This window comes from Gorilla gorilla, chromosome 9, assembly GCF_029281585.2.
Source record: "Gorilla gorilla gorilla isolate KB3781 chromosome 9, NHGRI_mGorGor1-v2.1_pri, whole genome shotgun sequence".
NCBI classification, from domain to species: Eukaryota; Metazoa; Chordata; class Mammalia; order Primates; family Hominidae; genus Gorilla; species Gorilla gorilla.
The window spans coordinates 79,641,554-79,667,652 of NC_073233.2; the positions used below are offsets into that span (position 1 = coordinate 79,641,554).

Genomic DNA, 26,099 nt, shown 5'->3' on the forward strand with positions numbered 1-26,099 from the left:
GGTTCTCCCTGTCTCCTGGGGAAAACCAGGAGGCACGGCCTGACCTTTTTCTGTTCTGCAGGCAACAAGACCCGCAGAGGAAGGCTCTCCTCCACATATTTTCCGGGAAACCTCCAGAGAAGCCGCTGCCAAATCGAAAAGGATCCACGGAATCTTCTGATTATCTGAGAGTGAGTGTCACCCTGGGCCCCTGGTCTTTTTCTCCTCTAGGTCACCCTGGTTGATTTCCTTTCATCTTCCCGTCTGCTGGAGGGAATCGGGGAACCCCTCTTTCTTGCCTTCTTGGGGTCAGGGACTCCACGATCCTTCCAGGTCAATTTGATTCCAGGTGAAGGCATCTGAAGATGCCGTATTTCCTGTGGCTTTCTTTCTGTCCAATTATGGCAAGCCTGCCAACAACACGTTCCTAGCGGTATGAGGAAATTAGTCCCTCAGAGGCCCCAAACATGGAGAAGGCTAAACCTAGGAACATGCATGTGTTCAGAGAAGACGTCCTGAGTACCCTTGAGCCACCAACCTGCCTTCGGAAGGGCATTAGTCCGTTCCACTTCATGGAAGGCTGAATGGAGGCACTTTGATCCAGTTAATGCCCAAGACGCAATCTTTTGAACAATGGTGTGCTTAGATCAGCTACACATAGCTCGAGAGTGCATCTTTCATGTGTCTTGTCCTGATCAGCACTCAGGTGGAGGGTCTGTCCCTACTTCCAAGCACCGTCTGTCGATACTGTACTAAGAATTTCATGGCGTGTGCACCTTGTCTTTGGATGTGGTTGATTTTCATGTTGGCTCCATGCTGAGGAACTTCTAACCTGTGTTGTTTCCTCTCTTTCAGGTTGCAAGCGGGACAATGCCGGTCCACACAACCAGTAAGAGGCCGCGCGTGGACCCTGTCCTCTCTGATCGCTCAGCTACCGGAATGTCTGACAGGGGCTCCGTCTTGGCTTCACTGTCTCCCCTCAGAAAAGCCAGTCTGAGCTCCTCCTCAAGTCTTGGACCAAAGGAAAGACAGACAGGGGCTGCGGCCAACATCCCTCAGCCTGCAGTCAGGCACCAGGGCCGCGAGCCTCTCCTCGTAGTGAAGCCGACACACAGCAGCCCTGAGGGTGGCTGCCGAGAAGTTCCCCAGGCTGCCTCCAAAACCCACGGCCTGCTCCAGGCCATCAGCCCCCAGGCACAAGACAAACATCCTGCGGTGACCTCACAGCCCTGCCCACCAGCCGCCACACACAGCTTGGGCCTAGGCTCCAATCTCAGCTTCGGGCCAGGAGCCAAGAGACCTGCCCAGGCTCCGATTCAGGCTTTCCTGAACTTCCCCAAGAAACCGAGACTGGGTCCCTTCCAGATCCCCGAAAGCGCCATCCAGGGAGGTGAGCTGTGGGCCCCGGAGAATCTCCAACCTCCGCCAGCCGCAACCGAACTTGGACCAAGTACGTCGCCCCAGATGGGCAGGAGGACACCCGCCCAGGTGCCCAGCGTTGATCGGCAGCCTCCACACAGCAGACCTTGCCTGCCTACTGCCCAGGCCTGCACCATGTCCCGTCACCCAGCGGCCAGTCATGATGGGGCCCAGCCTCTCAGAGTGCTCTTCCGGAGACTGGAAAACGGACGCTGGAGCTCCAGCCTCCTGGCGGCCCCCTCATTTCACTCTCCTGAGAAGCCGGAAGCCTTCCTCGCTCAGAGCCCTCATGTGTCAGAGAAGTCTGAGGGTCCCTGTGTTCGTGTCCCACCGAGCGTCTTCTCTGAGGACCTTCAGGTTTCCTCCTCCTCAGAGGACAGCGATTCTGACGTGGAGTGAGACTGCAGGTGACGGGCTCCTTGGCCTCCAGCTCCCGTGACTTGGAGGGGACTGTGGGACTGAGGAGCGCAGAGCAGAGAGCACTCTGTGCGGTGACTCCGAAGCTCCCTGGCTGTGGTGCTTCTGTGGATGTGGGAGCCCAAGCCAGGCAGGGAGCAGATGCAGGGACTCTGCCTCATTGAATTCTGGTGAGGGACATTGTAGCTCGCATGGTTCTCCGGAAACGCGCCAGGAAAAGTTTCCATGCCAGAGATTCTTTGCCTCAGAAACTGCGTGACACACAGGAGTCAGACTTCCGCTGGGACGTCAATAGGAAATGGGGGAATTACTGTGTATTTTCTCTCTAGATGACTGAATAAGGGAAAACTTAGGGAACCCTGAGAGGTGCAGCCCTTCCGCTGTGCCCCGCCCTGAGAGCAGTGTTTCGGACGCTGGGAATCGTGCTGTGCAAAGCGCTCTCGGGGTCTTTCCTCAGCCTCGAAAACTGGGCTCTGGAATGCCTTTGTAAATAGGTGTGTTGAATTTGTTTTGAAGTGAATAAAATTCTCAAAAAGATGACGTATTGTCTTTTGACTCACATTCCGTGTGTGTGTTTAACTGATTTTCCAAGTGAAGGGGTGGCCTGCCCCTCCACACCCGTGGGTGTTTCTAGTCAGGTGGGATGAGAGACGGAGAAAAGAAATAAGACACAGAGACAAAGTATAGGGAAACAACAGTGGGTCCAGGGGACCGGCACTCAGCACACCAAGGACCTACACCAGCACCTGCCTCTGAGTTCCCTCAGTTTTAATTGATTATGATTTTCATTATTTCAGCAATAAGGAATGTAGTAGGAGAGCAGGGTGATAATAAGGAGAAGGTCAACAAAAAAAACATGTGAGCAAAAGAATCTATATCATAATTAAGTTCAAGGGAAGGTACTATGTCTGGACGTGCACGTAGGCCAGATTTATGTTTCTCTCCACCCAAACATCTCAGCGGAGTAAAGAATAACAAGGCAGCATTACTGCCAACATGTCTCGCCTCCCGCCACAGGGCAGCTTTTCTCCTAGCTCAGAGTGGAACAAATGTACGATCGGGTTTTACACCGAGACATTCAGTTCCCAGGGGCGAGCAGGAGACAGTGGCCTTCCTCCATCTCAACTGCAAGAGGCTTTCCTCTTTTACTAATCCACCTCAGCACAGACGCTTTATGGGTGTCAGACTAGGGGACAGTCAGGTCTTTTTCATCCCACGAGGCCATATTTCAGACTATCGCACGGGGAGAAACCTTGGACAATACCCTGCTTTCAAGGGCAGAGTTCCCTGTGGCTTTCCATGGTGCATTGTGCCCCTGGTTTATTGAGACTAGAGAATGGCAATGACTTTTGCCAAGTATACTGCTTGTAAACATTTGGTTAGCAAGGCACGTCCTGCACAGCCCTAGGTCCCTTAAATCTTGATTTTATACAACACAGGTTTTTGTGAGCTCCAAGTTGGGTCAAAGCGGCTGGGGCAAAGTGGCTGGGGCAAAGCTACAAATGAACAACATCTCAGCAAAGCAATTGTTTAAAGTACAGGTCTTTTTCAAAATGGAGTCTCTTATGGCTTCCCTTTCTACATAGACACAGTGACAGTCTGATCTCTCTTTCTTTACCCTACATCCAAGGGCTTGAATATTTCTTGACTTGTTAGCAATCCAAATCGTTATGTCTCCGAAACAGACTTGACTGAGGGGACCGCTGGGCTGGGCAAGACCTTTGACTTCGTATACATCCACAGGAGCAAGAAAACCTCAGCTCCGCTCTACCAACACGCACCTAGTAAAATTCCGCCAACTGAATCTCACGCATGCTAACACGTAGGGAGCGTTGCTTGCACCACGAGTCCCCATTTGGCTCAACCGCCGATGCCAAGTGTGTGGTTCCGGTTGCGACGGCCGCCCGTGAAGTGGCTTCCGGATGTGCTAATGAACCAGGCAGAGTTTCACTGGCCAGATAGACCCCAGCAAAGCTGAAGTTAACTCCCAGATTTGGGATGTACTTCAGAGGTAAAACATTCATCCCGTCTTCTTTCCAGATGTCTGACACCGGGCCTTTCCATGGATCTCCCCCTGATCCTAAGAGTAGCTGAGGTAGAGACTCACTGAAAGATCTAGGCAGGGATATCCCATCATGCACAGGCTCTCTCCATTCTCTGACCTGGGAACAACTCTGAGCAGGATTCCACCTCTAGGAGGCCTCGGAATTGAGCGGGATTTTCTGAGACACACCAAATGGCTGCTCCCTTTCCGCCGCTGTTGAGGGTCGTTATCTTGATTATCCAGATCACCTAGAAAGTATCCTTATCCAGAATCAATAAGATCAACTCTCTGCTCCTCTGACAGCAGAAGGAGCAGGACCACAATGAACCAAAGAGAGTGGAAGGAAACGATGTAACCGGAATGCTCAGAGAATGGCCACAGGGGGTCGTCAGCAGGCCTTCCAACCTGAATCATGAATAATTAATGAAGCGCAAATCAAAGGGAAATCGAGTTTCAGCAGGTGCAATTCATCCAATGGGAGATCGCCGGAGGGCCAACAAGATTGAGAAACTGGGAGTCGGGTGCAGTGTCAAGGGGAACGCGACTGGTTCCAAAGCTCAAGAAGACCATGGGGTCACTTGGGCTACATGAGAAAACGCCCCAGTGTGCTGGTTCATCATTCCTACTCCTGCCTGTCTCTTCCCGTCCAAGGAACACGGACCCTAACTCGTGCAGGTACAGATGACCATGGGCAGAGTTAGGGGACATGGCCCAAAAGTTCACCGACATGAGGGTTCCACAGAAGGTCCGGTGGATCTTCGCAAATCCAAAAAAATGGCAATGGGACCCAGGGAATTAGAGCCTCACAGGCCTCCGGGAGACTTTTCAGGCATAATGCCTGGAGTCGCAAGACGAGCTGAAAAGGGAGCCAGGCACTGAAGGACAAAGCGGTGTTGACTTTCTTCATCTGTGTTTCCCAGTGCGGTCCAATTCACTGTGGTAGAATTCATGTATTTATTTTCCATTGGCTTGTAGTTGCAAACTTTTGATGTTATTGATTTTTGGTTGGAGAGTTTCGGTTTGAAAAAGTAGATATTCTGAAGATGGAGGTTGTCCAAGATTGTATCTCAAGGTGAGTCTACTTGATGCCAGCGAAGCATACTTTGACATATAATACATATGTTTGAATTATATTTTGTCTTTTTTTACCACATTTTAAAAAATCACTTCGTGAAAAATGTCAGAGTTAGATACACCAATGTTAAATTTCTCATCACATGTCCAGAGGTACTGTAAAATGCAGTCTAGAATGCAAAATTCCCAGGCACTTCTATGTGGAACTTTCTGCAGAGTGGGATTGTATCCAGCGTTTTCAGGGGGCGCAGGTGTGGTACAAGCTGGTCCTTGGCTTCCTGCTGAAGTTGGAATCCTGCAGATTGCTTAGGGGTGGTTTCAGCCTGTCCCTTCTTTCCAGGTCATCACTAACCTTTCCTGAGCCCCCATGGGGACTCAGAACTTATCTAGAGTCACAGGCCGGCCTGGGATGCTGCCCTTGAGCCTCTGTGCTGTCCATGATGGTTCCTTGCCACTCATCTGCTGGGACACAATCTGCAGAGGGATGGGCTGGCAGGAGCTGTCCCTGCCTTTCTGAAAATCACAGAGATTTCTGGTGTCTGAAGCCACATAGAAATATCTGTGGAGTCTCAGGAAGGCCAGGGATGCCATTCACAGGTGCCTGTTCTTCCTCTTAATGGCAGCAAGAGTGATTTCTGAGTTTCCCAATTGACTTCAAAATAATTTTGTTGATTTTTTTATGTCAAAGACCACTCCTCTTTCTGTGGCATCCAGTTCACCTGTAGGGTTTTTTGGGATTATGTGGAAACTCTTGCATTTTTCCAGAGCCTCACTTCATCCTGGATGTTCTCAGGAATGCATGAGCTGATCCCTGCCTTGGTGGATCTTGAAACATTGAGGGAGGCCCCTTAGGTCCAGGAGGCACTAGGAGGTCCATCAGGAATTGAGAGGGCATGCGTCTGCCCATCTGTAGCTGGAACTTCTATTTGCCTTCAGAATGCAGATTCTTCCTGAACTAATAAATTATCTTCATCTTGGTGTAAGTAGCCACAATATAATAATTCATAGTAACTCTATTAATAAAAATAACTGAACATCAACAATGAAGATAATAATGACAATGTTAATTATTATCCAAACTTCCTCTGTGAAACTGACTCAATGCTTTATCTCAATATAGAAGTTCCAGGATTAACGAACTGGAATTTCTGATGGTCCAAACAGAGACATTCCACTGGTGCTAGAGAGCCACAGACGGAAGTTTTCTCTGCCTACTGGAAATAAAGCCAAGCTTTCTTCTTTCCTCAGCCGTGAGGATTGCTGTCCTCCACTTTATCATTCTCTCTCTCTTTTTTTTTAAATGAGCCAAGCTCCACCAAATAACAAGATAAACTTTGTGTAAGACTTGGTAAGAGTAGAGTGTCTGACACCTTATGGTGCTATAATACTCAAAGCAAAAGCAAAATCGCCTAGGACCAGGAAAGGGAGTCACATAGGAAATCTAGAAGACCTATTGGCTGAGAGACCTGCAGCCTCATAGTTCATTAGCTCTCCATAGCAACTCTCACATGAAATGAAGTCAGTGGTGTTTCAAGTGCTTGAAACCCTCTTTACTCTACTTCTAAATGTGAATTAATTATGCAAGTTTACTAGCAGTTGCTAGACCTCAAAAGCAAAATAATCAGGCATTATTCTACTAAATATTGGTCTCCATAACTCCTCTATTTTCTTTAGGAAAAGTTAGTTAGTCTAAGACATTTGGCATAAAGGCTATGCCAAAGCTTTGGTGGGGTCAGCCAGGAAGGATTCGTGGGGGTCTCCTTGAAAATATTGCAATAATCTAAGAAATCTTCAACCTATTGCCCCTCAGTACTGTTGGTCCCCTGTACTTGACTTTTCCCCTTAAGTTTGATTCCATTTCCTAATATTATCCTTCCCTCTTCCTCCTCAGCAACTAGTCTTCTAAATTAGAACTTAAACACAATGAGCAGATATGACCCTGCAACAGAGCATGCCCTTCTGCATTGAGCATGCAACCATGAATCACAGGTATAAGACCCCTTGAACAGACATGGTTTTGATGATTCTGTGTAGGACTTATTGCTTTTACCCAAGAAGATGATCAGGCATCCTAAGTAGATCAGAAAATTTTCTGGAGCTCTTGAATGTGTATAGGCAAGAATGATTAAGCAACCTGTTGCCTTATATGAGGCTAACTATCTTCTCATATTTTCTTTTGAATTCAGGATTTCAAGGTTGGGGAAGGAGTGGGAAAGTAGCCATGGACATGTGAGAATGTGGATGGTCCTTTTACATTGTCAGGGATGGTCAAATTCTATGCTTTATGTTGTTTGCTAAAAGACACTTTCCAAAGTTTTCAACAGAAAATATGACGGCACACATGCCTATTCTTGGTGAACCCAGACTTTTCTACCTAGTCTGTGATAGCAAATTTAAAAGGACTGCTTAGGGTAAATGAATCCTTCAAGTTATAAAGATGAAGGGCAGTTTTTGGACAATTCCCATTTTGCTGTAGGAAAACTAATCTGGAAGAAGTAAAAGGGAAAGATCGAAGTGGAGAGAACGGAGATGGAAAATGAGTTCAGTTGATCAAATTTTTGTTAAGCGCCCACTGTATGTGGGGCCCTTACAAGGAAACAAGCAGACAAAGAACAAAAGCATGTGATGACCTTGCTCCTAAGGAGCCAGAGGCCAGTCACCTGGATTGCTACATACCAGGAAGACGTCAACAAGCCCCTACAATACAGCACTGGCATAGGATGAAGAAGAGGTTTCTTTCTATGAGATAAATAGCACACAACCAAAAAAGAAAGCCAAAAGATACACAAGGCTCAAAAACCTAAGCCACCAACCCTGAAGAGATCTGATTGTTGGTGGTGACTTTGGAAGGAAAATTATTATTAGGATTATTTTAGTACTAAGAGTTTTGAGCTGTCTATCCAAGATTGTCATCTGCACCTCTGCCTTAGGTAATACTGTGTGTGTGTGTGTTTGTGTGTGTGTGTGTGTGCCTTTGCATGTGTTTGAAATATATTCTGTATCCCACACTCCACATAGGTTTGGGGCTGATCTGAAATTATACTCTTAGGGATGGGGTTAAGCTACTCTATCACATTGTGAAGAGTTGACATGTAAGAGACTCTTAACATTTTATAAATTACCTTTAAAATGTTTCCTTTTCTGTGAAGGGAAGAATAAGAATTTGTAAACAAATGCAAAAATATATTTAACTAAACAAAAGAACAGTTCATTAGCCTTGTTATGATTAGCAGAGAGGATAGCTGCAGACACTGTAAAATCACTCAGCAACAAGATTTGACAAAACCTTAAATATGGCTCTATTTTTCCCGTTTTATAGAGGAAAATATTAAGGCTCTGGGAACTGAAGTGCTTTTCCCAACAGTGGAGTAAATGTCAGAGTCAAGGCTGGGTTTCACATCCCAGCTTTCCCTATATATTCCACCCTATGGTTCTGTTGTGCTGTTCCTTTGTGTGACTCCATAAAGCCTGGTTAAAGGTGATACCATATCAAATTGTATTAACTCAGTAGCACATAACACCAGGGAATTGATTTACAAGATTTTTATCCTTGTGGCATTGCTGAAGACCCATCTGATTAGTAGTTATCAAGTAGTCATCCTGGCTAAATATATGGGTTTGATTTTTAATTTTGAAAACGAAAAATATTTTAAAATATATGTCTTACATCCATATCCCAGGAAATTCTAATCAAGTTTTAAAACTTCCAAATTTAGATAAACTAGTGGTTTTTTTGTTTTAATTTTCTCTCAATGAAAATAGAAGAAACTAACTGGATAGAACAGCACAGCAGAAGCATTACTTATAGCCAAAAATGGGATACAACAAGACTGAAGAAGAAAATGCAAGACAGTGCTTAAAAAAGCAGTCTAATGAAAAGTGAGGTCTCCTCTGGATGTCCTTAGGTAGACATTGCAGCAGAACTGTAAAGTTTTTCTGGAAGGCTGGGGAAGAGAGGAGGAAACAGAGAAGGGGCAAGAGGAGAAAATAGAATGAGGCTCAGAATACCAAGCCTTAGTGCTGTCCCTATCGCCTTCCTCGCTAGATCACTGGGTGATCCTGGGCAAGTTTCTTCCTTTCCCTCAGCTCATTTCCTCATCTGTAATGTGAGTGACTAGACAAGATAGCCTACGATGTTCATTGTAACTCTAACTTTTCTTCCCAAAGCAAATAGCTGGAAAAGACACTGTGCTTACAATATGCAATAAATAAAAACAAAAGATTTTTAGAAACCCCTAGTATAACTTGAATTCTTACAAATAAGCAATGGTACATCATAATTTTACAAAGCCCTTTTGTGATTTCATTTTTAAAATCACGTAAAGTTTTATTTTACTTCATAATAAGATAATGGGAGATAAGTGTTAAATGGGTTCATGAAGGAATGTTTGTAAAAGACACAATAATCCAAAATAGGTAATTGTTATATTAGTAGTTCCCTTTACTGGGGGGGAACAGATAAAAGAGTGTTAGGAAAAGCTTCATAAAGTGGATTATATAGAATGTGCTTTAAAAGAGTTGGGTGTTTTTTTGAGTGGGGAAAGAGCAATATGGGGAGTTATTGTTCAAGGGTTAAAGCTATACAAAATGAGTCAATTACAGAGATAGGCTCCAAAACATAGTACCTATAGTTAACAATGAGGTATTTTGTATTTAACAATTTGTTAAGAAGGTCGATCTTAGGGGTTCTGACAACAACAACAACAACAAAGGGATGTAGGAAACATTTGGAGGTGATGGATATATTATTACCTGGATATTGGTGTGGTAACAAGATAATATATATGTGCAAACTTGCCAAAATATATCCATTATTATGTACTGTTTGTGTATAACAATTTTACTTCAGTTCCTACTATATTGCCTGGCAAACAATAGATGTATAAAGTGAGATCAATGATTATTGCATGTGCATGTCAAAAATAATAAAGAAAGCAGGTGACAATAAAGACATCCTGAATCTTTGGGAAATAAATAGCATTCACCTGCTTTCTCATCCATTGAGATATCACCACATTTATGTACTTGTGTGTCCCTGGAAGTTTCCTGTGGGAGATTTAGTTATTCTCTTTTCGTTAGGCTCTACTGACCAAGAACAAATCACAGACTCAGAGAGCATCATAAAAAGGCCTAGACCCACGATGCCGAGACTCCAGGCTCAACCCACATTGATGCTGGCCCTTCAGCCATGAGACTCCATTTGCTTCTCCTTATTCTCCTTCTTTTTTCAATTCTCTTATACCCAGGTAAGTTGGTAGCTGATGACTATAAGGTTCTGCAGATGAGAAGGCTATATCCCTGGCCAGAGAAGATCCTAGAATCAGTCCTGTGGGTTCAAGAACCTAATATTTACAGCTTCACTAGGATTATAATAGGGAAAAATAGAAAAGAGACTCATTTAGCAGTAGCTCCTGTTGATAAGATTCCATCCATGTCTTTTGACCTAGTGAGTGGATATAATAATGGATGCTGCTGAAATCCAATCCTGTCAGATGAAACTGCCTACATGTAAATTTCCATGCCCCACCAAGCACCTCAAGATTCAAAGTAAGGATACAACAGAAAGTGACCTCAATGAGAAGCCTTTGCAGGACATGGAAATTTATATGCAGGCAGTTAGATCTGACAGGGTTGAATTTCTGTGTCATCTATTATTATATTCACTTACTAGGTCAAAAGAGATGGATGGAATCCTATCAATAGGAGCTACAGCTAAATGAGTGTTGACAAATCTGAAGGTTTTATTCAAAGAGACAAACAGAAAAATTATAATCCTAGAATAAGTGAAAATTATATGAGAGACTTTTCAAAATAAATTATGTTTTATGTGGTTATGAATAAAAAATGATTTGCAAAGTGAAACTGAAGAGTAGAAAGGAGAGTTAAAGGAGCTTCAGACAAGTGAATTAATAAGGAGCAAAGACACCAAGAAGTGCTGCTCATGGTATATTACAGGTAACCACACAGAAATGGGTAACATAACTTTCGATACAAAAATGGCTGAAATTTAATGGGCTAAGCATGCATTTTTGGGGCTTTTGGGAAAAAAACAGCATAATACCCTAAAGAAGATAAAGAGAAAATTATAAATACAAAATATAAATTAATGAAACAAATGAGAAAAAAACTAGTATTTTAAAAAATGTTTTTCAAAAAGTCTAATACACTTTATAATAACCTGGCAACACTGAAAAAGAGAAAATGAGAACATGCTTAAAGTAACTATTGCAGGAATGAAAGGTTAATATCAAAACAGATGTTTCAGAGATCCAAATAATTTTTAAATTTGTGTATTATATTCCCTCTTCGCTGTGTACTTGGGGATTTTCCTGTTGCAGTTCACTATATCATGACTGTGTCATCAATTTTGATGCTAGTAAATTATTACCATTAGCATACAAATATGCTGTTTTTTTCTGATCTAAGATAAAGAATGTCCTTGCATTTCTTCTGATGCCAGCTGTCATCCCATTTTTTGCTCTACTTTTCAGCAAAACATCTTAAAATAGTTGTCCATACTCTGTGTCTTCAATTCCTCTCCTCTCATTGTTTCTTAAATATATCCCAATCAGGCTCTCTCCCCCTTTTTCGATCATGCTATTGACACCACTTTTGTCAAAGTTACGAATAATCCCCATATTGCTAGATCCAATGATCATTTCCCACTACAACTTTAATTGGTCTATTAGCAGCATTTGACACAAATAATCACTTCCTTCTTCACAGTATACTTTCTTCACTTGGCTTCCAGGACAGCACATTCACTTGATTCTCAGCCTGTCTCACTGGAGTTACCACTTCGGCTTCCTTTGTTTCTTCCTCATCTTTTTGCATCACACCTCCTATAGGAGAGCTCCAGAGCTCAGTTCCTGGTCCTCTTCTCTTCTCCCTCACCACACACTCTTTGGAGGGGCTCAGCAAGTCTTATCCCTTTAAATTCTCCTTTTGGACCTCCTTTTGAACTCCAGGCTTATAATAAATTATCCAACTGCATAATGGTGTATCTACTTGGACACTTGATTTCAAAAGTAATATATATCCAAAACTGAACTCACGATTTTCCCTCATAAACCTCTACATACAGATTTTTCTCTTCTTGCAGAGTGCCATGGTCAGCACTGGAGCCTCTCTTAGCTTTCCTGTCCACTTTCATCCTCAGCAAGCCTCTATCTCTGCACCTCAAGAATCTCTCAGGGCTTCCATCCCTTGCCCAACCTCGGGCAGTAGCTGCCTCACACTCAGTGAAAGACCAGAGAATCTACTTCTCTCAGCTACCTGCCCTCGCCTGCCTTCAGACCTCATCAGGCCTCTCTTCTTATGCACCTGTGAGAACAGAGAGTGAAGGGGGTTTCTCTCAGCTCCCCAACCTACTCCCCAGTAACAGAGGGTTTACCCCGATTCTCACAGTGAGACCTTTACCTTGCTCTGACCTCAAATTGCAGCAGTTCCTACATGCTTGTCCCTCAAAATTGTCTCAGGTAGTTCTCCTGCTCTCCATCTGATCTTACCTAGGAGCACTCAAGATAGGTCATGAAAAAACCATTAGTGGGGCCGGGCGCGGTGGCTCACGCGGGTAATCCCAGCACTTTGGGAGAACGAAGCACTGTAATCCCAGCACTTTGGGATCACGAGGTCAGTGGCTAACACGGTGAAACCCTGTCTCTACTAATACAAAAAAATTAGCAGGGTGTGGTGGCACTTGCCTGTAGTTCCAGCTACTCGGGAGGCTGAGGCAGGACAATCGCTTGAATCCTGGAGGCGGAGGTTGCAGTGAGCAGAGATCACGCCATTGCACTCTAGCCTGGGTGACAGAGTGAGACTCCGTCAAAAAAAAAAAAAGGAAGAAAGAAAAGAGAGAAAGAAAGAAAGAAAGAGAGAAAGAAAGAAAGAAAGAGAGAAAGAAAGAAAGAGAGAGAGTGAGAAAGAAAGAAGAAAGAAAGAAAGAAAGAAAGAAAGAAAGAAAGAAAGAAAGAAAGAAAGAAAGAAAGAAAGAAAGAAAAAGAAAGAGAAAGAGAAAGAAAGAAAGAAAAGAAAAGCATTAAAGCATTAATGAGTGAGTGAGCGTGTTTGGGCCCCTACTGCTGCTAAACTATCACAAGCCCACATTCAGCCTTTCAACATTTGCTTGAGGTTCACTTGTTTCCTTCTTATTTCCATCAAGGGCAGCTTCCTCCTGCTTCTGCTGCTGCAACTCAGGTACACACAAATCATCTGCGGATCCGTTCTTTTTTCAGTAGGGCTTCATTACTCTGAATTTAAGTTAATTAGCTTTTTTAGAGACCTCAGCTCTGTCTTTTAAAATGAAATCTATGATCTATAGATTATCCAGCTTATTCTCTTTGTCAGGGCAAGAGAATTTTTCTGTAACTTTCTAAATTCTAAACAAAAGTAAAAGTTCACTTCTTTTCAGGATCCCCCCCATGTCAGAAAGTATTACTATTATCATCAGTTTAGTGATATTTATGGAATTCCAAGTTGACTCTGAGATCAGCTTTTGGGATAAATTCTTTCTTCCTGATATATAGCCTTTGAAATTTTATTTGCTGCAGATCTCTTGGTAGTGAACAATTTTAGTTTTTATCTGTCAATTTCATATTGTTATTTTTGTTCCTGAAAGACAGCATTACTGAGTACCCAATTCTATACTAAGTTATTTTCTCTCAACATTTGTTGATACTAGTTTACTCATTTTTAGTTTTTGCTTTACTATAATAATCAGATAAATATTATTTCATTATAAATTGTCCTTTTTTCAATGTTTGTATGGTCTGGTGTTTGGTTTTAATGTTTTATAATTTATAATTTAACTAATGTGAATTTATTTTTATATCATCTGTTAGAAATACGTTCTTTGAATCAATGGATTTATACTTTTTCCTAATTTCTTTTTGAGAATCTCTTGAAACGGTGAATCCTCTTACACTTCTCTCCCCCCATATTTGAATTAAATAAATGTTAGACCTTGTGTTTCCATGCTACATTCTGGGTATATCATTTAAGCATTTTTTTCTTTACTTATTATCCTGTTACCTATATCTAATATATCATTAATAACTTGCATTTATTTTTAAATTTTTTATATTCAGACCTGCCTTTTTGTTTTGTTTTGTTTTTTTGGAGACAGAGTCTCACTCTGTTGCCCAGGCTGGAATGCAGTGGTACAATCTTGGCTCACTGCAACCTCCACCTCCCGGGTTCAAGTGATTCTCCTGCCTCAGCCTCCTGAGTAGCTGGGACTACAGGTGCCCACCACCATGTTCAGCTAATTTATGAATATATATACTTTTTTTTTTAGTAGAGACAAGTTTTCACCATCTTGGGCATGCTGCTCTTGAACTCCTGACCTCGTGATCCACCCGCCTCGGCCTCCCAAAGTGCTGCAATTACAGGCATGAGCCACCACGCCCAGCCAGACCTGCCCATTTTTTCTATCATCTATATTGTTTTACTATTGTTTTTACATCTTTGTAATAGTAGATCGTTTCTTTAAACAATCGATACACAGGTGCTTAATTATTTCTCCACATTGACAATTTCAATACATTTAGTTTTCAAGGATTTAAATGTGCTATTCATTTCATTAACTTTTATTCATGGTGTCTTGCTTACCTGATCATTTTTAATACTGAACTCATTGCTCATCCTTAATCTGCCATCATCCTACGGTCTGAAATGAGAATGCTATTATCCAAACTTCCTCTGTGAAACTGACTCAATGCTTTATCTCAATATAGAAGTTCCAGGATTAACGAACTGGAATTTCTGATGGCCCAAGAGTCAGTAGTACCACCATTAGCATTGCTGATAATGGCAGATCTTCCCAGAAGATCTGGGAAACCCTCACCCCCCTCCATCAGCTAGCCAATTCAAAGTGCCCAGGGCTCAAGCTCCAGTTCACAGACTATTTTTGTGTTTGAAAGAGGAGGTATTTTAAGAACATCCCTAATCATTTTCAAGGATAGAAATGTTTCAAAGAGATCCTCTAAAATGTATTTTTTCTATAGCAGCAGTCATTTGAGAGCAGCTAACTTGCAGTCATGGCCAAAAGCCTAAATCTTTCTTTCATTCTAATCACACCTATTTTGTATCTTTTGGAGATATCTCAGATTCAGATGTATTCATACTATTCTATGATTTGGGACACTGCTATAGATTCTTCAAAATGTTACAACATTCCAATGGTATTTTGGGAGGTATAGAAGGAGAGGAAAAACAATGGGCTCAAGTCTCCCCTGACTTCTCTTCTTACAACATATTTCATTGTCCAAAACTTTTAGAACTATATTAATACAACATTGACAGTGGGTATTCTTCTTTTCCTTCTGATTTTAATAGGATTGAAGGAAGTGTTTTGCTATGAAATTGCTATATGGGTTGTATTCAGAAAAATTTTGACTTTGTAAAGGCAATATTCTTCTCATTATTTTAAAATGTTTACCAGGATTCACAGTATTATTTTCAATTCTCCCCGTTCAAAGGCATATTTAAATAACTTGATGAAAGGGGAATATTATATATGTTACTCTGCTATGGAAACAGAAAAAACCACCACCAAATTGTATTCTAGATACTTTGTAGACCAATTGCACCATCTTTTTTCATCTAAGACATTCAATTCTTCCACAGGTGGGAGCACATGAATTAGCATCATTTACAACTTGTAGTTTTCACTACAGACTTTCAGACTTATGGTGCCTAAAGGAAATAGAATGCTTCTAGCTGGGTTTAAAAGCTACAAATAAACAGAGGAAATATACACCATTTTGAAAGTAACACTTGAGTGTTATGTATGTATTTCAATATTATGTTGCTAATTTTAATTGTTCAAGGTTAAAGAGCTTAAACCTCCTCCTCATGCATTCCTGAATCATCCATTACTCCCACACATACATTGTTTGATACAGCATAAACCTAAGTAAGTAAAGATGTGGCAAAATGAAAAAAAATAAAATAATGTTATACCATTCTCATCTAGGAATGGCATCAGTAGACAGATGTGAATAAAAGTAATGTGATTATAATTTTAAAAATCATATTTAATAGGATCCATTTATTATTAAATGAACATTAAATTACTTAATGTATAATCAATCCTTAACACAATGAAAACTCTTAATGCAGAGTGAGAACAAAATGAAGCTATTAACTGTTTTCTTCCTAATCCTTGCTTTAGTTGTTCTTTCCACCAGACCATCACTTTATTTGAAGGATATTGTAATAGCACAAAGCCATCAGCTTTACCATTAGAGAGATCTTCATTAAATTATCTTTGTTGTAATAAAGGTCATCTGGAGGAAATACTGGTCTGAATACAATAATAAATGTTAAGCTTTCTAGTATTTTCCACTTTTAGACACAAATTGAAAGAATCATTTATAATGTCAAAAACACTTTTTTCTAACTAATCTATTCTATGACTAAGACACTATTAGCAATTAAAGTAGATAGATCAAATCTAAATGTGGAGAGAAAAAGTAATTTCCACTTATGTTTAAACAGATGAAAGCATGAATAAATTGAAAGCGTGAAATATTGGCTTGAGGGAATAACGTCACTTTTGGGGAGCAGGAGAAGGATATACCAGCCTTCAGCAGGAGAAGGATATACCAGCCTTTAGTGCTACACCCTCCCCCCAAGAAAAAAATATATAGATAGTTATGTACAAACCAAAATAGCCCTGGGAGGGTTCAAGGGACCATTTAAGAAACTATGGCAACACAGTGAAGCCAAAAAAAAAAAGAGAGAGCGAGAAAGAGAGAGTGAAAGAAAAAAAATAGCCATATAGAAAAAACAGCTGCTGAAATCAGCATACCTGAGATGCCAGAAACATCTTTTTTGGCTAGAAACAAAAGCAGAAAGGGACTATCTGTATCAGCCACAAGGTGGAACCACCATGGCCCTCAGTAACCCATCCTGGCAGAAGACACTGGCATTTTTTGCCACTGGAGTAAGCAACATCCCTTTCTGACAGAAAACCCAGAGAAAAAGATAAAGATGCACCATCTCCTCCCACATCCCTTTTCCCCACCAAAAATGCAGTGACTGTTGGGCCAAACCAGGATTGGAACTGCTACCTTTCTTAAACTGCATGTGTCTTTGACATATGAGCAGCAACCATTTCAAGAGCTCCCACATAAAAATGTTCATACTAAATTTATTCTGTTACTTAAGAGTGTTTATGTATTTACATTCCATTTGTGGACTAACTATCTCACTGGATCTTCTTTCCTGCAGTAAGAGGTGGTTTGGGTCCTGCGGAAGGTCATTGTCTCAATTTGTCTGGTGTTTGCAGAAGAGATGTCTGCAAAGTAGTAGAAGATCAAATTGGTGCCTGCCGAAGAAGGATGAAGTGCTGTAGGGCATGGTGGATTTTAATGCCAATTCCAACACCACTTATCGTGTCAGATTATCAAGAACCCCTTAAACCTAAGTTGAAATGAAACTGAGGCAAAATAAAAATACATCAAAAGTGAAGTTATTTGCATCTAAGAATATTAAAATATACATATTAAGTACTTCCATCTTGATAACCATCTTGCATTTTCACTTATCAACATAAATAAATAAATCCTAATTTCAAATATACCCAAGTACTATTTCTTTATGAGTCATTAACAGATCTTAACAAAACTTTTAAAAATGAGAAAACTGTTACTTTTGTTTTCCAAGATGGTGGATTGAAGGCATTGTTAGTCTGCCTCTTGTAATTGAAAAGACAAAATGGTGTGTAGAGACTCACACTGTGAACTTTCTTTCAAGAAGCAACACAGGAATTTAACAGGAAAATTGAAATAAGCCACAGACCATTTGAAAGAAACCGCAGGATGCAGCTTACACCATAAGCTAGGCAGAAAATTGTAAGTTTCCAGGGTGTGACAGGAGGGTAAACTGACTCTAAGTTATACACTTCCACTGGGAAACCTATCAATCCAGGCCGTGAGGGAAGGGAAGGCCTTAACCCTACTCAGCGCTGGAGCTGATTTAGGGAAGAGTGGTGAGTATACGAGGAGTGGCATTGAGATATGCTTTGAATCTCCAGCACATTCCCAGTTTCTCGTAGAATGGAGGGAAGCCATTTCTGATTCTACCTCAAACAGGACCTCCTAGAAGTCTGCCAGCTAACTCAGATGGTGGTCACAGGTTGAGACAACCTCCCAACTGAAATGTGTGATATAATCTTGACTGGGGACAAACTCCCCAGGCCAGAACTGAGAGGTGAGTGGGAAGTGTGCTGCAGCAGCAAGCACAGGAGCTGGGGGCCCCTGCTCTGCAGGTGGATCAGGAAGGGTATGGCCTGAAGGTTGCAGTTGCTGTCTCCATAGGAGAGGCTTATGGTATGGGTCAGTTTTGAGTTCTGAGCTCAGACTTCTTGAAACTTAGCTAGCTACTCCCAGTGGAACACTGTGGGTGTGAGACCTGCCTTGCCAAGTGTGTGGGAGCTGGATGGGGCTTACTACCAAGCTGCTACTCCCCATTCTTCATATGGACTCTCCTTGTACAGAGGCAGAGACAGCTTCACTTCTCTCTGGAAAATTACTCCAGTGGCCCAAGAACTGCCTTCCAATTCCCACTGGAGCCACTGCTTGTCCCACACATAGAGAGCCAGAGCATCACCTTACATGACCTAGTCCCCACCTGGCTTTGCTCAACCACCTACCCTGGTAGATTAACACAAATAACAGAAGAAACTTTTAGAAGCTCTATGGCTCCACCTATTTCCTGAGACACCAGAGTGCCTCCCATGGGTAACATAAGGCAAGTCCAAATCTCACCACTACCACCACAGCTGGCAGTTTTTGGAAGCACCACCTCCTGGTTGAAGGCCTACTGACAGTCCTTTACAGCATCTGCAGGTAGAATAACATAGCACCCAGGAAGGAGAAAAGTTGTGAGTGACCACAACTGTTACCATTGCCTGCATCACTCTGGCTAAGCAGGAGGCCCTGAGTCTGTCCATGTGATGAGTTCATTACTACTACAACTGGCATTTGAGAAATCCAATACACAACACACTAGGACTATTTATAACGAAGGAATCTTTCAGAGTCTAAATCACTCCCCTGCCATCCCCATCTGATCAGCTGCTGATACACACTGCTGTGAGACTTGAAGACAGATTATATCACTGGATCCATTGCAGACATTCTTGAGCACCAGCCTGGTGTGTGGCAGCCCCACTGGGTAGCTAGACCCAGAGAAGCAGCAACAGCATATGCAGTAATCTGAATTTCAGGGACTCCTACTCTGAGGAAAGAGGAAGCACACCACATCAAGGGAGCACCCTGGGGACAAAATAATCTAGATGGCCTTGAGTCCCAGAATATTCCACTTGTGGGAAGTTGTTTGGTGGTTTGTTTGTTTTTGTTTTCTTTTCCAGCAGAGGAACATGTGCATGCTAGGCTCAGCGAGGAAAGTATGTAGCTATATCTCAACAATCAGGCAGACTTGATGCTCAAAAAAGTCTTCGAGAATAGAGACTTATTTTCCATCTCATACACTACTGCAGACACAATAGTACTGTACTCAGAGCCAGTGTACTGAGGTGAGTAGCCATAAAACCTACTGAGACACCAGCCAGGACAGCTAAAGGAGTACTTGCATTACCACTCCCCCAACCCCAGGCAGCACAGCTTGCAGCTCCAAAAAAGACCGCTTCCTTCTGCTAGAGGAGATTAGAGGAAAGAGTAAAAAGGACTTTGTCTTGCATCTTGGATATCAGTTGAGCCACAGTAGGATAGGGCATTGGTCAGTGTCATGAGGTCCCCATTGTGGATGTAACTAACTTTTTTTTTTTTTTAATTTCATAGGCTGATAGGCAGAAGGGACTTGTCTCAAATAAGACTTTGGACTTGGAGTTGTGAGTGATGCTGGAATCAGTTAAGACTTTGGGGGACTGTTGGAAAAGCATGATTGGTTTTGAAATATATATAAAAGACATGAGATTTAGGAGGTGCCAGGAGCAGAATAATATGGTTTGGCTCTGTGTCTGCACCCAAACCTCATCTCAAATTATTATCCCCACACATCGACAGAGGGACCTGTAATCGCCATATGTCGAAGAAGTTTACTTCATGCTATCCTCATGATAGTGAGTGAATTCTTAGGAGATCTGATGGTTTTAAAAGTAGGAGGTTTTTTTTTCTGTGCACTTACTTCTCTCTCCTGCCACCTTGTGAAAAAATGTGCCTGCTTCTGTCTTGCCTTCCACCATGACTGTAAGTTTCCTGAGGCCTCTCCAGCGATGCAGAACTGTGAATTAATTAAACATCTTCCCTCTGTAAATTACCCAGTGTGGGGTAGTGTCTTTACAACAGTGTAAAAATGGACTAATACAGGTTCCCTGAAGTATTCTGAGTCCCTTTGGAGGCAAGAATCTCTTCACACCAGCATGGTATACTGATGAAGTACATCCTGATCTCATGGGCTGAGAAAGAATTTATACATACCCTTTATGTGCCAGCAACTCTATGTGCAGGCTTTTGAGCCCCAGAATGGGCTTTCTTGCCCCATCTAGTCTATCTAACATTTTTCTAAGCCAACTCAATATCTCTCATCCACACTGGGATAGGTCCTAAATTGCTGTCTGTTGCCCACCTGAGATGAGATGTTGTTAAATCAGGTGTGTGTGACCCAGATACGTCTATCTGGAGTGGCAGGAGAGTGTCTATCTGTTCAAAAGAGTCTCTGCAACATTTTCTAAGTCAGTTCAGAAGCTTATTGATTCACCTTTGCAGGCAACATAGCCATGAGAAAGGACTCCAAAAATTCCTGACCTTCTGGAAATTTTCAAAGTCTCCGCAGGTGTCCAGAGGTGACTGTAGCTGTACTGAATGTCACTGCCTGAATAACTGGCCTGTTAAAGCAAATGCAAAATACGCTAAGCCCACTAAGGATACCCAGAAGCCATGGTATTCAGTTAATTTTTGTCTTTCTTGCAGGTGGGAGAATACTGAGGATTATGCCTTCCTATAGCCAGTGAAGGTTATTCCAGTTCCTAGATGTACCTGTCAAGAGAGGCCATGGGAGAGCAGATGGCAGAAGGGTAGCCAGGTCCTTTTGCTGGGGTTTACTGCTTGTCATGAGCTCTGCTGCTGGGCAGCATGTGTGATTTCTGACTCCCGCCATGTCCTCAAGAAGCCTTGCCCCATCAGCCAGCTGTCCTACCTCCTGAAAGCTGGTGCGTGTTTGTTAGCATGGAGACCCAGAACAACAGCCACTTTAGTATTTATCCATAGAGTCCCCATGTGTGCACATGCCTGCCTGCAGGTTGTTTTTCCTATTTTTCTGAATGTTAATCTTTGTCTTCTGGAACTCAATATTACCCCATGTGGCCAAATATGGGATAATTGTCAGGGGAAACTGCTCTTTAGGTCCCAAGTCCGCAGGGTTAGTATTATTATCAATATTAAAATTATTAATTATGGATATTAGCATAATAATCATCATCATTCCTGTTAATACTCATCAATATGTTTATTATTACTATCATTAAGATGGTTTATTAATGTTATTATTCAGAAATAAATGTTTAGTTTCTCCATTCACTCAGTCAAACTGGATTCTGACTCCCGATATGACTATGGATATGACTGTATATGACTATGAGGGTTACCCTGCAGATATAGACATGAACAGCTGTCCCAGAGACAGCTCTTGCAGCCACCAATTGCTCTTTCATAGGATGAGTTCCTTACAGGAGAGAAGGGCTGATCTCCATGATGTGGTTTCCTAAGGGTCTCATTAAGGGCTGGTGATACAGGAGCACTGCCTACCCCTCTTCCTCACGTGAGAGTGGTACATTCTCTGTTGTCATGGCTGAGATGGCTCCATCTTGAACATGTAAATTCCAGGTTGTAGAAGCAAAAAAGCAAAAGATGCATTGGATCTGCATAGGGAACTGGAAGCCATCCAGCAACCTCAGGACACACTCAGAAACAACCACGTGGACTACATCAGCCAAGCTCAGCTTCATGGCTCTCCATTGGGCTAGGATGAGGACCTCTTCCGGCAGGCTCAGCTGGAGTCCTATCCCTGGTCCCAGGACCACAAGGAGCATCTCTTTTTTTGGAATCACACTGCTCCATTCGAAGGACAGCCCTCAGTTCTCTGTCTTCAAAAGAGGCTGCAAATGGTGCTGATTGGGAGGGAGCCACCAGCAGCATCACCCTCTACAACTTTAAAATAAAAATGTCTCCCAGGGTGGGATATTATGCTGACCTTACCTAAAAGCACATTCCCTAGATGTTGCTTGTTGTCTGGAGTTTGAACAGCATTGTCCAAACTTTGCCATTGAAGAACAAGGAAGCTTACCTGAGGTAGTTGCAGGAGTAGGCCTAAATCCAGGTGTGAAGATCCTTGAACTGGGAGTGTTTCTGTACCTGTAGAGATTGCAGACTGGGAAAGGTAAGGCTCTGGTCCTGCCAGACTCTCTAGAGGTTAAGAATGTGATCTGCAGAAAGACATGAACTAGCACAGGCAACTGTAGAACATCTGCCCCCAAGAATCATAAATGCCTTTTCACTCATCCTGCAGAATGCACTCTACTTTAATGATTGTGTGGGATGTGACTTTAATTTCTAGGCATGGGGATTGATCTTAAGAAAAAGCAGGGAAAGTGCCTTACCTGTCCTGGGACTCTGCTCCACTTGCCAACATTTGAGTGGATTCATCTGTGTGGTAGTCAAGCTACAGGAAATAAAGGGACCAGTCAGTCTTCCACACAATGACACAGAGGCCAATTATCACAAGTCCAAATCTCCATTTGTCATCCAGCTCACATTCCCGCTGTGGCACAAGGTCACATGCACTCGAGTCCAACTCCAAATAGTAGCTTCACATAGTATGTCAGCACTTTCCCACCCATCACCTCTTCTAGAAGGTCTTCCTCTGGATTGAAAATGGCCTGTGATAAAAGATAATGACCACAGGAAGCAGTTGTTTTTTTAAGATCTGATCCACATGAGAAAGTAGGACATATAATTTGTTCTGAGGACTTTACCTATGCTAATATTTCAGGTAACTGACCCCTGTGTCTATAGATTTACAATGGGAATGGAGTGAGAGATGACAAAAACTGTTTTCTTTCCTAGTGAGTATGAGGTAGAACCCTTACATCATGCTCTCAGTTGCCTGTTCTCCATACAGAGCCATCTCCCATTTAGAGAGAAGACATGGATTGTCAGTGGGAGCAAACCTGAGACATGCCCACTGGCAGCTCCCAGAAACCCCTGAAACCTGGCCACATCATGAAGTTTCAACTGTGGGTCTCATGCCTCTCTTGGTATCTTGAATTCAGAACATTTAATGTCATGGCAGGCCAGGGAACCTCCTCTGCTCTAGTTTGGCTCTCTATCGCACATTCACACACACACACACACACACACACACACACAGACACAAAGTCACACACACTTACACATCAACCTGCTGGCAAACCAAGGTAGAAACACACACACACACACACACATACCTGCTCAATCCAGGCCAATATCCCTGACAACATCAATGCAAAAATTCTTAATAAAATACTAGCAAACAGAATCCAGCAGCACATCAAAAAGCTTATCCACCACAATCAAGTAGGCTGCATCTTTGGGATGAAAGGCTGGTTCAACATACACAAATGAATAAATGTAATTGATCACATAAACAGAACCAAAGACAAAAACCGGACAATTATTTCAATGGATGCAAAAATGCCTTTGATAAAATTCAGCAACCCTTCATGTTAAAAACTCTCAGTAAACTAGGTACTGATGGAACATATTGCAAAATAATAAGAGCTATTTATAACAAACCCACAGCCAACATCATATTGAATAGACAAAAGCTGGAAGCATTCCCTTTGAAAACTGGTACAAGACAAGGATGTCCTCTGTAACCACTTCTATTCAACATAGTATTGGAAGTTCTCACCAGGGCTATCAGGCAAGAGAAAGAAATAAAGGGTATTCAAACAGGAAGAGAGAAAGTGAAGTTGTCTCTGTTTGCAGATGACATGACTTTATATTTAGAAAACCCCATCATCTCAATTCAAAAACTTCTTGAACTGATAAGCAACTTCACCAAGGTCTCAAGATATTAAATCATTGTGCAAAAATCACAAGAATTCCTTTACATCAACAATAGTCAACCAGAGAGCCAAATCAAGAATGAACTCCCATTCACAATTGCTACAAAGAGAATAAAATACCTAGGGATACAGCTAGGAGTACAAGGGATGTGAAGGACTTCTTCAAGGACAACTGCAAACCACTGCTCAAGGAAATAAGAGAGGACACAAACGAATGGAAAAACATTTCATCCTCATGAATAGGAAGAATCAATATTGTGAAAATGGCCATACTGCCCAAACTAATTTATAGATTCAATGCTATACCCGTCAAGCTACCATTGACATTTTTCACAGAATTAGAAATAACTATTTTAAATTTCATATGAAATCAAAGAATACCCCGTATAGCCAAGACAATTGTAAGCAAAAATAACAAAGCTGGAGGCATTACGCTACCTAACTTCAAACCATACTAGAAGGCTACAGTAACCAAAACAGCATGCTACTGCTGCCAAAACAGGCATATAGACCAATGGAGCAGAACAAAGACCTCAGAAATAACACCACACATCTACGACCATCTGATCTTTGACAAATCTGACAAAAAACAAGCAAGGGAGAAAGGATCTCCTATTCACTAAATGCTGCTGGGAAAACTGGCTTGCCATAGGCAGAAAACCAAAACTGGACCCCTTCCTTACACCCTATACAAAAATTAACTCAAGATGGATTAAAGACTTAAATGTAAAATCCAAAACCATAAAAACCCTAGAAGAAAACTTAAGCAATACCATTCAGGACATAGGCATGGGCAAAGACTTCATGACAGAAATGCCAAAAGCAATTGCAACAAAAGCCAAAATTGACAAATTGGATCTAATTAAACTAAAGACCTTCTGCACAGCAAAGAAACTATCATCAGTATGAAAAAGCAACCTACAGAATGGGAGAAAATTGTTGCAATCTGCCCATCTGACAAAGGTCTAATAACCAAAGTTGACAAGGAACTTAAACATATTTACAAGCAAAAAAACAACCCCATCAAAAGTGAGCAAAAGATATGAACAGAAACTTATCAAAAGAAGACATTTATGCAACCAACAGATATATTTTTAAAAAGCTCATCAACACTGATGATCAGAGAAATGAAAATCAAAATTACAGTGAGATACCATCTCACACCCGTCAGAATGGTGATTATTAAAAAATTAAGAAACAATAGATGCTGGTGAGGCTGAGAAGAAAGAGGAACGCTTTTACACTGTTGGTGAAACTGTAAATTAGTTCAACCATTGTGGAAGACAGTATGTCGATTCCTCAAGGATCTAGAACCAGAAATACCATATGACCCAGCAATCCCATTACTGCTATGTACCCAAAGGAATATAAATCATTCCACTATAAAGACACACGTACACGTATGTTTATTGCAGCACTATATACAATAGGAAAGACATGAAACCAACCCAAATGCCCTTCAGTGCTAGACTGGATAAAGAAAATGTGGTACATATACACCAAAAAATACTATGCAGTCATAAAAAGGAATGAGATCATGTCTTTTGCAGGCACATGGATGAAGCTGAAAGCCATCATACTGAGCAAACTAACACAGGAACAACAACAACAAAAAAACAAATATCGCATGTTCTCACTAATAAGTGAAAGTTGAACATTGAGGAAACAAGGACACAGTGAGAGGAACAACACACAACACAGCCCGTGGGGGGCTGGGGGTGAGGGAAGGAAACTTACAGGGTAAGTCAATAGGTGCAACGAACCACCATAGCAAAGGATACCTATAGAACAAACCTGCTCATTCTGCACATGTATCCTGTATTTTTTAAATTTAAAAAGAGGAAATACATACATACATACATACATGCATACATACATACGTATGTACATACTTTTGAAAAACATCAATACAGCTTGGATCTTCATTCCTGGTAAGCCAAGGAAGCTGGAGAAACACCAGAATTCTGTCCCTCTGAGAATGCAGGACAGGTTTACCTTCATCAGCATAAAATTTTGGAACAAATGTGGTAACTGCAGGTTCTCCCCACAATGAGTAACTGAAAATTGAGGCAGTATTTCAGATCCTAAAAAACT

At 41.9% G+C, this 26,099-nt stretch overlaps 1 long non-coding RNA gene across 7 annotated transcripts in view; it reads right to left on the reverse strand.

Annotated features, from left to right (window-relative positions):
- The window catches only part of LOC129525601 (uncharacterized), a 65,503-nt gene that overhangs the window by 12,499 nt on the left and 26,905 nt on the right, over positions 1–26,099 (reverse strand). For 3 of the 7 annotated variants that reach the window (XR_010129156.1, XR_008670000.2, XR_010129160.1), the window contains one exon: positions 22,557–22,618. This is a non-coding gene — a long non-coding RNA (uncharacterized lncRNA). Of the gene's footprint in view, positions 1–22,243; positions 22,383–22,556; positions 22,619–26,099 lie in introns of all 7 variants that reach the window. The other 4 variants (XR_010129155.1, XR_010129158.1, XR_010129157.1 and 1 more) reach the window with 3 other exon arrangements.